The sequence below is a fragment of the Rhipicephalus sanguineus genome, unplaced genomic scaffold (genome assembly GCF_013339695.2).
Source record: "Rhipicephalus sanguineus isolate Rsan-2018 unplaced genomic scaffold, BIME_Rsan_1.4 Seq10900, whole genome shotgun sequence".
NCBI lineage: Eukaryota > Metazoa > Arthropoda > Arachnida > Ixodida > Ixodidae > Rhipicephalus > Rhipicephalus sanguineus.
The window spans coordinates 15,897-30,000 of record NW_023614302.1 but is presented as its reverse complement, the minus strand read 5'-3'; the positions used below and the strand labels follow the sequence as shown (position 1 = coordinate 30,000).

General features: G+C 47.9%; 2 non-coding genes across 2 annotated transcripts; both read right to left on the bottom strand.

The window, feature by feature from the left end:
• Positions 1-4,066: 4,066 nt before the first annotated feature.
• On the bottom strand, positions 4,067-4,138 carry Trnah-gug (transfer RNA histidin (anticodon GUG)). Its single transcript has one exon. It is a non-coding gene; the product is annotated as a tRNA-His (tRNA).
• Positions 4,139-4,412: 274 nt separating this feature from the next.
• Positions 4,413-4,484, bottom strand: Trnah-gug (transfer RNA histidin (anticodon GUG)). The gene has a single exon. It is a non-coding gene; the product is annotated as a tRNA-His (tRNA).
• Between the last annotated feature and the right edge of the window lie 9,620 nt (positions 4,485-14,104).

Genomic DNA, 14,104 nt, shown 5'->3' with positions numbered 1-14,104 from the left:
TGCGTGAGCATTAAAAGCGAAACTCTGGCAAAAGTTACACGAGTTTTTGTGAAGCCCAACGCATTTATTCGCGTAGTATTAGCTGCAGCGCTTTCTCGCATATTATTCGCATAATACGAACAAAGTACAACTGCTATCTGGACGGTCTTACTATGATTTTTTTTTATATTGGTGTATGAAAGCTTAGCTCATGGTGGCTCAAGAGACTTTGCCACGTCGCTCGTTTTAATTGTAGTTAGTGATTTTTGTGCAATCACGCAATTCCGCTTATTAAACAGCTGATCATCGCCACATCTGTACGTGCAGTGCGGGTGGCCAGGGGAATCAGTCACGACTCCCCTTCACCTCGCCACCTTTTCTTCCCGCATGAATCCATTAACATCCATAATCCATGGTTGAATGCAGTCTAGACATGCAATGCCCTGCAAGAATGCACCCCGCGTAAATAAACTTCAGATATAAATTTTGTCACAACAGCGATTCATTTCATGCGCCTCCCTTAATACACAGTTATATCGGCCTGCACGCCACTAGCTCCCAGCCTTCCCAGCCCCACGCTGCTGGTGAAATGGCTAAGCTGCGACTCTGCATATTGTTACTGTCATTGAGCTTATGCATGACTGGAGAGGCTCTGACTGTGATAGGCCGGTTGGATCCGACAGCTGCATTAGATTATGACCAATTAAGAGCGGCGCTACTGCAGCGGTTTCGGTACACTGCAGAAGGCTATCGGGAGAAATTCCGCAAAGCGAAACCCGCGGATAATGAGTCCGGCCTGCAGTATGCTGCAAGACTCTCGGGATATTTTGACCATTGGATGGAAATGAGCAAGACAGAGAGAAGCTATTCTGGCTTAAGGGAACTGATCATATGTGAACAGTTCATGAAAGGTTGTTCCCCAGCACTCAGGATTTTTCTGAAGGAAAGACAGTGCCAGTCACTAAGTGCAATGTGTGCGACCGCTGACAGCTTTATGGAAGCGCAGGCGCTCTGGCTGCCTGGTCGCGTTCTTTCAGCCCGGCGACGTTCTGCCGCTCTCGAGCTTCGCGAGCGTCTCCCTCGCGCACACCGTCGTCGTCGTCTCTGGTTCTGCGTACCCTCTTGTGGGCCATAGTCTCTTACCACACATATAGACTCTTACTACAGTTACATTCAAACAGATTCCTAATATATGAGCTCTTCTTGTACGTGAGGTATTCAACGAGACCACAGGTGCACTCAAACACGGCGAATTCCGCGATGATTTATTATTTTTTTCCCTGTGAGAACACTCAGAAAGGCTTAAGGCTGTGGGTCATGCATTTTGTATAGACGCATATTTCTTTGTGCGTACATAAGAACCGCTACACATAAGGGCCGTAGAAAGGCAAAGAAATTAACAGGTATTTGCGTGTGTATGCTGTCAACTAATATAGCATTCTTTATATTCTACCCGACACTAAGGTTTCTGACTACACTGTAGTGCACAGCATATTGCTATGACTTGACATGTATTTTGGGGTGTTTTATTTTTTCCTTGACTGTCTCGAACTTGGTTGTTCTGACTTGAGAATTTTGCATTGTGCAACTGTACTCGAAGGAACTACTCGACAGAACTCTTGAGTGCCTTAATGTGGTGTTCATTCCGAAGTGCTCCTCGTTATTTTGAACGCAGGAGCGAACGAGTAGCCGGGGCCTCGTAGGCCCCGGCTACTCGTTCTAATTTTTCAGGAATGCATATACCAGACGAAATACAAACGTGCTAGCTCATGACATTTTGTCAGCTGTGACAAGTGATTGCTCCTACGAGATGTTGGGCGTGAAAACAAGCGACATACATAAAAAATGTATTACAATCAATCATGTTATCAATCTTGTTATTATGCTGGATCGTGTAAAAATAGTATAATGCTTAAACTACAAGATGCCGCTGTACGCTAACATACCGCCAGTAACGATACACATAAGTCTATGGAACTTGCCCTCAACTCCTTTGACTTCATCGATGCATTCGTTTGCAGCTCACTATGGAAGCATCGGAGCTGGACTTGGCATACCAAGGTTATTCGGTACTGATAAACAACGAAGCGGAACAGAGTGACCCGTAGGACGTACCTGAAAGTCCTTGGCCCATGCCTTAGACTCCTAGAGCTGCTAAGAGCTCCTCAGGCGGCAATACCGGCAATGGGCAGGTCGGCTGGCGGCCCGTCGGACTTGATCGCCTTCTCTTCTTCCTGCGACCATGAAGTTGTCCCATTCATTCATTCATTCATTCATTCATTCATTCATTCATTCATTCATTCATTCATTCATTCATTCATTCATTCATTCAGACTTCCTCGACGCGCAATTGCTGATCAGCGCCATGCACGCTACATTATAAGCAACATTGCAGAGCTGAGTGCTTATAGATAGATAGATAGATAGATAGATAGATAGATAGATAGATAGATAGATAGATAGATAGATAGATAGATAGATAGGTAGATAGATAGATAGATAGATAGATAGATAGATAGATAGATAGATAGATAGATAGATAGATAGATAGATAGATAGATAGATAGATAGATAGATAGATAGATAGATAGATAGATAGATAGATAGATTAGTGCAGAATGTTTTCTATGGATAGGGATAGCGAGTTTTCACGTGCCCCTTTTACAAATTACAATTTACAGAAAAGCGTAGTCGTAGTTGCCAACATCAGCAGTGATAACGGCACCACCATTCTGCTAGCTGTGCCGCTGACTGCAGCAATAGTGAAATAAAAGAAAAAAAGAAGAAGATGGCTTTCATCGTCGAGTCGTACTTATCCGAATGTATAAGAGACCGTGTGCGTAGTGGGTACCTCGCAACTGCACTGGCAGGCGTGAAATAGGGCTTTCGAAATGAAACGACTCGCACATCACAGTTTATGAAGCTTGCTATATATAGAGTGTAGTCTGCCTCTTTTTTCCTTGTGTCCGTGTACGTTTTGCGCAAAAGAAGTCATGAATGAGTACCAACTCGCCCAACTTTCAGTACTGTTGATATATACCGTGTGTCCCAGCTATCTTTAGCCAAGGGTTTAAAAATACAATAGTAGAGGCACGCGAGTGAAATAACTTGCAAATTACTGACAGTCACCTTGCGCACTGCAGACAAATTTTTGTTTGGTAATTAACTAATTTGTTAATTAGGATTATTTAATTAAATTGCTAAATATTGACTGTAGGCAATAAATGCGGCTTGCAAAGTTCGAGAGCGTCTTCAGAAGCCCCAGTTTCATTATTTGCGATAAAGAAAGTTTCACGTATACCATTTTTTCCAAGCTGCAAGGAAAGCCCGCGAAATACAAAAAGAACCACGTGACTAGCGCATTCGCCCGCCGCGAGAATGCTGCCCTCAACCATGGTTTGAGCGAACGAAATCAGCTGCGGCCGGCCGCGACTCGGCGGCTCCGTTGCAGCGGTAGGCCGATAAGTTGACGATGGTTTCTTGGCCCGCGCTCGCTACAACTTGCACCGTCACGCGCGCTAACTGGCTGACGCGGGCCAAGAAAACCGAGGCATAATCTCATGAATATGAGTGATAGCCGAAGGAACTCACGTTTCCACACTGATGTCAGATAATGAAACAAATTAATATGTTCAAACAGCCATTATCTACTGCATTTAACAGATTATTCCAGCACACGTGCTCGGCGAATAAGGTTGCTCGTGCGTAAAGAAAAAATAAAAAATAAATAAAAATTTTACCGTCACCAGATTCGAAGGTTATTTCGGCCACAACGCAAGGTACTAACCACTATACGACCACGGCTGCCCGGAAGAACGAAAGTGTCTAATCCTGTAATCAATGTCATGGATGCTGTCAATCGGAACTAACGTGAGGAGCGACATGGGAGGTGCAGAGAGTGGAATAAGTACGTAAAAGTAAAATTATGTGAATCTTGGCTGTTTGAAAAAGTAGCAAGTTGCGAACGGCCGTTTGAGAACTTCAAACAAGAAACTGCTACCCGTCAATGTTGCTTCGTGTGATATAGTGTGTTTTAGACGGATATAAATAAGCGACACTAAAGAAAAAAAACTGAAAAAACAAAACATGCCGTGACCAGGATTCGAACCTGGGTTATTGCGGCCACAACGCAAGGTACTAACCACTATACGATCACGGCTGCCCGGAAGGACGAAGCGGGTGATCACCATTATGAAAGCTATCAATGAGAGATGAAATTGGACCCAGCTGTGAAAGAGACACACGGTGCAGGCTACAATAGGTAACGTGAGTGCAACATTAAGGGAATTGCGGTGGTTCGAATCAGCCGCAGATTTTACGCGCGTGTGAGAGAACTGCAACCGAGAGCCAGTCACCCGTCCGTCGTCCTCTGCGCAATGCAGAGCGCCTTTTTTTTTCTTTGAAAAAAAAAAAGAACTGATACTAAAAAAATTTGCCGTGACCAGGATTCGAACCTGGGTTATTGCGGCCACAACGCAAGGTACTAACCACTATACGATCACGGCTGCCCGGCTGGACGAATGTGAGGGGGGAAAAAAACTGGAGTGTATCTCGGAACAACGCCGCCGGCGGGTGAGAAACTGGATCACCGTGAACGGCGCGCGAGAGAGAGATAGAAAAAAGAAATTAAACAAAATAAACTCCGTCAAGCGGAGGAGTAACAGTGTTGTAATCACGCGCCCGTTACACTGTCACAGTGTTTCATATGTCCGCAGTTTTCTAAAGAAGTTAATAGAGAAAGCACTCACGCTAAAACCTACGGGAGCTGCAAATATGGGGGTCCATCCAGCATGCGAAGGATGGATAAAAAAATGTTTGAAATGACTGTTTAGATTGTGTGAAGTACACTGTATTTACCAGCATAGTACTATCATTGGCCAATGTTTCCTGAATACTCGCTATGCGCTCCTATTTCAATGCAAGAAAATTATACATACGGTACCATGACTCTGCTTTATACAATACAACATGCACACCATAGATAGATAGATAGATAGATAGATAGATAGATAGATAGATAGATAGATAGATAGATAGATAGGATAGATAGATAGATAGATAGATAGATAGATAGATAGATAGATAGATAGATAGATAGATAGATAGATAGATAGATAGATAGATAGATAGATAGATAGATAGATAGATAGATAGATAGATAGATAGATAGATAGATAGATAGATAGATAGATAGATAGATCAGCGGTGGTATACAAAGCAAATGTGCAAAGAGGGAACTTCCTAAGAAGTCGTTGTGGAAATATTTCGTGTTGGTGGAATAAAATCACTCTACAGAACAAACTTTAAAGCCGGCGTGGAGCACTGCACACGTCAGGAAAATTCTGTCGTTGTGAAAAGTTGATTCCAAAGGTCCGTTACGGTGATAACGGGATGCAGCTCCAGAAGGGGCATTGTAGACGGTGGCTAACGTTAGAAAGAACCTGAAAGGCGGCGCGCCAACGCCGCAAGTCAACAAGGTTCTAGGGAAGGGTACAACCTAAAATAAATTCAGGAGCCGTGCCCTTACCGGGAGAATGGCGGCAAGGAGCTTGGCGTGTGCTTGCCTGGCTTATTACTTTTAAAGACGATAGTCTTTCTTGGGCAGGGTTGCCAATGGTGGCTACTTTTCGCCAAATTGGCGAATTTGAGAGACCCGTGGCGACCTAAAATTATGAATGGCGACTTGGCGAATTTTTGGCGATTTTCGGCTTAGGTCTCCACTGAGTTAGGCATCCTAAGATTAGTGTCTTCCCAATGAATAAGCGGCAACATTCTCTGTATTTTTCTTGGTTTTGAACCCACGAGTAGAATGTGCACATTACGCGTCATTCGGTTTGTCCGTCCTGTAACTCCTGTGCATCTCCTCAATTCGTCTAGATGCAGGAGGTACTGGAACGTCCCCCGGCGACATTTTAGCAAAATGTAAGTCAGCGGACTGCCTTGAAAACCGCGAGGCGGCAGTGTCTATAAGTTTATGGCTTTAGGTGTTTTAAGCTTCTCTAAAGTGTCGCTTCTGAAGGGGCTAGACGATGGGTTGGCCACGTGTTCCGACCAATTGTTCCGCCAAAGCTCCAAATGTTCTGAATCTCTTGGCGACTTATTCACTGTTGCGGTACCCCCAATTCAGCTCGCAAAGACTGCTTTGGAATAGCGAAGAGAGGTGGATACACGGCTATTTGTGCAATAAAGAATATTGAGGCATTTTCCAGTGTTCTCGGTGAGCGTGTGCAATGAAAATAATTGCTATATAACATTTTACATCGTCAACCTGATCATTAATAACGCGTCGGATTGACGCGTGTAGATATAGGTGACTATAAGAAAGGGTTGGTGGCGTCCGGTATCATATTAGTTCACAATGAAAAGGTGTAAGATTGCTGTAAGAATTCTGTCGTGTTACCTTCAATAAACATTTTAATCCTTTTATTTATATAAGGGTACGTAAAGCTGTCTACAAAGAACGCTTTCATGGTTTTCGCCCAGGGTTTACCACACTTTTACCTTTGAAACGAGCGGACAGGGCTGGAATGATATCATGAGCGTTTCATTCATTCACCCTCGCGCCACCACGCACATCTTGCGGCTAGTCGGAAAAGCAGCACTATGCACTCACATGGTGAAGCGGGCGATACGACTGGCATCGAGAAACGTCAATATAATTTCAGGGTCTTGGATGGTACTGTATTCTACGGGGCTATACGTGAGTGGAAATTTTTATTACTAGGTTTACCACACATATCCAGAATGGCGACTTTTCTGGCGAAATTTGTAAAAAAATGGCGACTTTTGGCGACTTTTTGCTCGTCGTTTGGCGACATTTACTCGAAAGTCCGTGGCAACCCTGTTCTTGGGATACATAAGCGGAGAAATGGGCCTTTTTCACGTCTGAACAGCGCCTCTAGTGGAGATCGCTGAAATCGAAACTGAGGGTCCATGGCCTCCGAAGTTGCCCGCCTCGTGCCGGTAGACGTTGTCGGAGGCCTGGTATTTTTCGGGAAAATTTGCAACTCTTCCACGCCAGGTGGCGTTCACTTCGCTCCTGTCGACACGCTTTGACCCTCAAAAAACATGGCGCGCGTGTCGTCACCGCCGCTGCGCATGCGCAGACAGCCCTCCTGAAAAAGGCCCATTTTGGTCTGTCTGTCTTTCTGTTTGTCGGCAGGTCACTCGTATCAGCCACCCGGCCAAAGTTGAACCACTTGCTTACCGCCCGCCCAGCTTGAACTGGTACGGCTGTTCATACTTGTGAACGTTGTCGATCAAAAAGTAAATATTACGCATATCTGAGGCGCAACTTCATTAGGTAAGTATTAGGTGGTGTGTTCCTTTAATAGAAAATGCATACATGCGTAATTCTAAAGACCCTAGTTTCTTAAGCTGCGCTGAAAATACGACTGCGCTGAAACTTGCCTTCCTCCGTGTCCTCTGAACGAGCTCATTGTTGTGTTTCGGTTTCGGTTCTGTATTGCACTGTACGAATGCCATGGGGCGCCGCTCTGGCATTCCTGCTTTACCCAGGCGACGTGTACATAAAAGAGTGTGTGGAGAGTACTCGTTGAGTGCGGACGTTTCTTCTGCTTCAGCGCTTCGCGCCAAACCGCGTGTTCGGGCTGGCTGGCATCCCCGCCGATCGCGTTGGTCACCGCCGGTCTTCGCCTGCTGCTGCGCCGGGACTACCAGCCCGCAACACGGCACTCATGTTTCCCGACGTATTGCGAGATGGCGTCCATATCTCACGCAGCGCCTCTTCTATCGTCTTTAGACGACATTTGCAGCGAAGCACGCAAATACGCTGCTTTCTTTCTTTCTTTCTTTCTTTCTTTCTTTCTTTCTTTCTTTCTTTCTTTCTTTCTTTCTTTCTTTCTTTCTTTCTTTCTTTCTTTCTTTCTTTCTTTCTTTCTTTCTTTCTTTCTTTCTTTCTTTCTTTCGTATTGCGCAATGCTCCCTCTGAACTCTTTCCTTCCCCCATGCCGGGCATTTGACCTACCTCCCAGTGGCGTAGGCAGGGGCCGGGGGGGGGGGGAGGAGGGGGCACACCGGGATCGTGGCCAGCTACCCCCCAAAATTTTTTTCTGACATGGTATACAGAGCACGAAATGACGCTCGAGCACACTTACCTGCCCGGACCCCAGGTGCCTGCGGTCTGACCTACGCCTCTGCTACATCCACGTGCGTAGCAGCACAACAGCGACATTAATGTGTTCATATACAGCAACAAAGATATGTAGCAATATACAAGTGTCCTCAATTGCGTTATCGGAAACGGCTGATCACCGACAAGCCTACGACCGAGAAGAAGAAGAATAACTTTTATTGGGGAAAAGGGAAGGGGTCTAGGAGCTAGATGGGTGGGGCCCCATGTCCAAGGCTCCACTGGCTTGTGCCGCCAGCCGGACATGGTCCAGGAGCGCTAGTTGCACCTCCGGGTCCGAGCTAGCGAGGAGTGCCTCCCATTGCTCCAAAGAGTTTTCTATGTGGTACTTATGCTGTAGGCAGTTGAGTTTATTTGGCCTTTTACTGCAACCCCTATGAGATATGGTAGAGGGTTGGTGGCGAGTCGCGACACCACGGACAATCGCGCCCATACAACGTCGGAAAAATTTTGTGCAATCGCAACAAATTTGGATAGACCCCCGTTTGAACTCTGCGGAGGTCCACTGCGTCTTCCCCTTTAAGAGATTTGTGGGGGACGCCATATTTCTGCCGTGCGCATCGCTGATGAGCAAGAAGCTCTCGCGGAGCCATCCGAGCAGGGTCACTGTCTTCCTCCTCGCGAAGGCCATCGTGTGTAGTGTGGAGTGGTGGTAATTGGGAGGGAGGCTGGTGCTCCGCTCGGTTCGTGAGCGCTCGAGCTAGAGCGTCCGCCCTCTCGTTACCCTCTAGGCCTGCATGTCCCGGGCACCAGACCAACCTATAAGTGTTTTTCAATTCGTTTCCCAAGAGGTTGCAAATCTTTAATGGGAGACGGCCTTTCGTAAACAGTCGGCACGCCTCTTGCGAATCCGAGATTATGGTGATGTACGCCTGCCCGACACTTCGCTCTCGATTTTTAATCGCCAGTGCGATGGCGAAACACTCGGCCTTGGCGATCGAAGACGTGTACATGGATGCGCTGGATACCATGCTTCTCGTGTCGCTGCTCACTATTGTGACTACTGAGCGCTTCCAATTATATCTGGAAGCGTCCACGTATAGCACGTTCTCATTGCCTCTGACTAATTTTCTGATCCATTTTATGCGCTCCTCTCTCCTTTCTTTATGTCGTTCTTTGGTCATGTTCCTAGGGATTGGAGCGATCGAGATATGCCTTCGGACTGGTTCTGGTATTTCTACGAGCACCTCGTCCAAGTTTGCGGGTGCGGTGGAATGCCCGCCCTTATCAGGATCTCCCTTCCCGACTTCGTCTGGCTGAGACGGTTCCTCTGAGAGATTAATGTAGCTGCCTTTAGCTCGGCGTACGTGTTATGCACGCCGATCTCGAGCAGCCTGTCTGTCGGAGTGCCTATTGGTAAGCCCAATGCCGCCTTGTAAGCCCCTCTTATGATAGAGTCCGCTTGCCCTTCCTCGCTCTTGTTGAGCGTGTGGAATGGTAAGCTGTAAGTCAACTTGCTCATTACGAGCGCCTGCACTAAACGCACAGTGTCGCTTTCCTTCATGCCCTTTTTGTGGAAGGTGATCCTCTGAATCATCCGAGCCACTTGTTTGGTTGCTGATTTAAGGAGACCGATAGTGTGATTTGCCCTACCGTTGCTCTGAACCCAGTAGCCCAGGATACGAGCGACGGTGACCTCTTTAATTTTCTGATTTTCGATTTCAATTTCTATTTTCCCGTTACTTTTGTAGCGTTTGCTATGTATTCGGATCACCTCCGACTTTTCGGGGGCGCAACTGAGACCGCTGGTTCTGGCAAAGTTTTCTACGGCCAGTGCCGCCTCCTGCAGAGTCTGCTCCTTGCTGGCCAGAGACCCCCGCGTGGCCCACAGAGTGATGTCATCCGCATAGAGGGTATAACCCAGCTGCGGGACACAGTCCAAGGCCCGCGCGAGTCTACGCATGGCAATGTTGAATAGCAGAGGAGATATAATGGCTCCTTGAGGCGTTCCCTTGTTTGGCATTCGGAAAGGTTCAGACCTAACGCTTGAAATACCAATTGTTGCCTTCCTCTCTGTGAGAAAATCCCGTATATAGTTAAATATGTTTTCCCCGCAACCAATTATATTTAGCTCTGAAAGTATGGCTCCATGAGAGATATTGTCAAAGGCCCCCTTCAAGTCAAGAGCAAGCAGCAAATGCTCTCCACCCTTGGGAATGCCTTTGAGGACCTCTTCCTGTAACAGGTGGAAAGCGTCCTGTGTCGAGAGGCCACTGCGGAAGCCCAGCATGGTGGCCGGGAATAGCCCCCTGTCCTCTATGAAATTTTGAAGTCTGGTGTGAATGACCCGCTCGAAGAGCTTCCCCATGCATGAGGTCAGTGATATAGGTCTGAGCGCCTGTAGGGAAGGTCTCTTTCCGGGTTTTGGAATGGTTATAATTTTGGCCGTTTTCCATTCTTCAGGGATCTTCCCTTTAAGCCAATAGTGCTCATTAAATTGTTTTGTGAGGCCTTCTAAGGCTTTGTCGCTAAGGTTCCCGATCATCGCATTCGTAATTTGGTCTTCACCGGGGGCCGTATTCCTCTGGGCAGCCTGGGCTGCCGCGAAGACCTCCTCCTTTGTTATTGGCTCGTCTAGTTTCTCATTTTTAGCTCCCGAGTAACTCATCTGATGTGTCGAATTAGTTGTTGGACTCTCGCCAATGTATCTCTCCTTGAGAGCCTTTATGAGGTCGTCGTCCGTGCCCGGAAAGTCTTCCGCGATTTTCTGCAGTGTTCTGCTGGTCGCGGATTTGGATTTGTCTGGCTCAAGGATGTTCCTTAGGATGGACCATGTTTTGCAGTGCTTAGTGTGTTCTGAAGTGAACTGCAAAACCTGACCCATCCCTCGGTTGCCAATTTGCTTGCGTAGGCGTTTGCGTCCTCTGCCAGAGCCGCAATCCTGCGCAAGAGTGTCCTATTCAGTCTTTGACGTTTCCACCGCTTCAGTAGCCTCCGCCTGGTCTCCCATAGGCGCAACAGGTGGCTGTCTACTGCCGGTGCATCTATGGTTCTTGCTATTTTCTTTGTTGTATTTGCGTGCACCGATTTAATGTACTCCGACCACGTCCGCTATTGAGTCCGGTACAGAGTCGGGTGGGGGATCTCGTTTCCTGAATTCTGTCCAATCTGTGATCGTCGCGTCACCTATCACTCTGCGCATTTTTGGAGTTGAAAGAGAGACGCTAATGATGTAATGGTCGCTTCCGAGATTTTCCTGCAGGTTAGTCCAGGAAGCGTCTTTGATGTTGAAGGTGAAAGTGAGATCTGGGAACGTGTCCCTACTTACGCTGTTGCCCACTCTTGTGGGCGCGGTGGGGAGAGTAATTAAACTCAGACCTAGCCTAGACGCTGCGTGTTCGAGACGCCTTCCCTTCGGTGAGTCTTTCGTATAACCCCATGTGGTGTTGGGTGCGTTAAAATCACCCAAAACCAAAAGGCGGTCCTTGTTGCCTGCGACTTTAAACGCCTCAGCGAGGAGCTCGCTAAAGTCATCGCATTTGTCTTTTGGAGGACTGTATACGTTGACTATTATAGTCCGTGGTTTGCCTCTCTTTTGGGGGAATAAACTGATAATTTGGTGATTGATCTTGAGACTTTCGACGTACTCTGCCTTTGCCGCAATCATCTTGCTCACCAGCGTGGCTATGCGGGGATAATTTGGGCTCTGAAGAACGTAATATCCTTGCAGCTTCACCATTTTGGGACCAATTTCTTGCAAGCATACCACATCAGGTGGAATTGGTGCCGAATTTACATAGCTCTGGAGTGCTGCTGCGCGTTTGTGAAAAGTGCGGCAATTCCACTGCCAGATCTCTAATTGTTCCACACTTTTCCAATTATTTTTGGCCATGATGTATGGGAGCTTCCGCGTCGTCGCGATCCGCCTTTGGTTGTTTGCTACTGCTAGCGGAGGTCGAGCGAGGGCGCTTGTTCATTGCCCTCTGCATGCTGCCCACAGCTTCATTACGTACCTGCCTTTGAGTTCTTAATTCCTCTCCGACGAAAGATTTTATCTCCATCATGAAATCGGCGAGGAGTTTATTAACGTTAGCTATACCTTCCCTGTTTTCCTGCAACTGCGCCTGTATTTGCCGAGTTATTTGGTCGGAATTATTTACTGTTGGGTGCGAGGTGGGGGTTCCTTCGAACATTCTCCCTTGTCCTACTTCAGCCGACGACGCGGCTCCCCTCGAATTCGCGGGTTTTATTGATGTTCGTTCTCTTTTGCTCTCACTACACCCTCCGGCTATCCCTTTCGAATCTTGTGGTTGCAGTTTAGCCTCTAGCCTTCTCTCCAATGAAGATATTGCCGCCTGTAAATCATTACGCTCTTCGGCCATTTGTTTTCTGAGTTGTTTGACCTCTTGGGTCAGCCTCTTATTTTCTTCCAATATTTTCTTATATTGTGGATTTTCTGTTATTGGAGCATTGGAAGACACTTCCCTCGCAAAGCTCACCTGATATGTATTTGTCCGGCCGGAGGCTTGCGCTTCTTCTGTTTCCTGGGGGGAACCCGCCCTGTCCAGAGGCCCTCCACCCATTGTCTGGTTCTTTAGGCTGGATTTCCCGGAGGCCGGAGGTGCCGTGTTGTTGTTGTTTTGCCAGTGGTTCCTTGAGTGGGATCTCGATCGCGACCTTGATCGGATCTCGATCGGGATCGGGATTTCGATCTCGGCTGGCGCTGTTCCTGCCGGTCCGAGCTGAACCATCGAGGCTTGTGCAGTTCTAGTTGAGGGAATTCTCCAGACGACATGACATCGCCGGTCCATTCAGGTTGACCTCCCCTCTCTTTTGTCTGGTCTATCCTCGATTTTCTGGGAGGCGCAACGCTCTTAAGTTTTTTCTTGCACAGACGATCTCCCGTGGGGTGTTCGCCGTCACAGATGACACACTTAGGGGTGCAGTCATGCCCTTGCGTTGGTTCTCTTGCCCCGCACTTGAGGCACACGTCGACATTTGGAGTTGGACAAACGTCCGTGCGGTGCCCGGTTAAGAGGCATATCTTGCAGACCTGCACTGTTGGCTTGTATGGGTAGCAGATTAACTCGGCCCCCATTATGTATACGCTCCGCGGCAGCACGCTGCCCGTGAATGTGATAATCGCCGTCTTTGACGAACCCAACATTCTTGCTCTCTCAATCTTCACCCCTTGCGTCCGAACACGTAGGTTCTCCATAAGCTCATCCTGCGAAGTTCCGGCTGGTATTCCGTGAACTATTCCCCGCAGGACGCCTTCGGGGTCGGCCACGTATGCATTGAAGGCGTGAATTTGTCCCCTGATGTTTAATTGGCGGATATCTCGCAGCCTACTCGCCACTTCCACGCTTGGCGTAGATATGATTACAATGTTTGATCCTGGGTGAATCCGCAACAGAAAGTCGTTGCCGTTGAAACTTCGTTGGCAGGCATCTATCACAGCCCTGGAGAGTTCCAGCCCCAATATGTTTTTCACCCAGAGACCCTTATGCGGCCTCAGAATTACCTTGATATCCTCTTTTGGCAGAGGAGGCGGGCCGCGTCGTTTCATCCGTCGGAAACCCTGCCTGGCTTGACTTTTTTCTTTTCGGCGAGTGGATCGCTTTTCGATTGCTCGTTCGGGTTCATAGCCTTCTCCGTCTGGGAGTGCTGCTTTTTTAACTGGTTCTTCTTTTTCTTGCGCGAGAGGACGGTATGCCAAGCGTCCTCAGTCCATGCGCGGCCTTCCAAACAGGTCGCGTCGCTAGCTTCGTTTCCGAGAGCCGCGTCGGCAGACGCCGGCTCTTCATGGGAACTTGTCTGCGGAGACGCGACTCCGCTCGCGTCCGCGTCGGTGCTGAGTAGTTCCGGCGTCCGAGAAGGGCCGGGAAGCTCTTCATCGACTTCCATATGGCGAAAAAGGCGATCAAGCCCGGCTAGTCATGCTTGGCAGAATAAAGGAAAAGGTGGCCGCCGCTTCTGCCGAGTTAGTCGTAGCTCTTAGGCTGACACATTTTCCGCCGGTTTTTTGTCGCG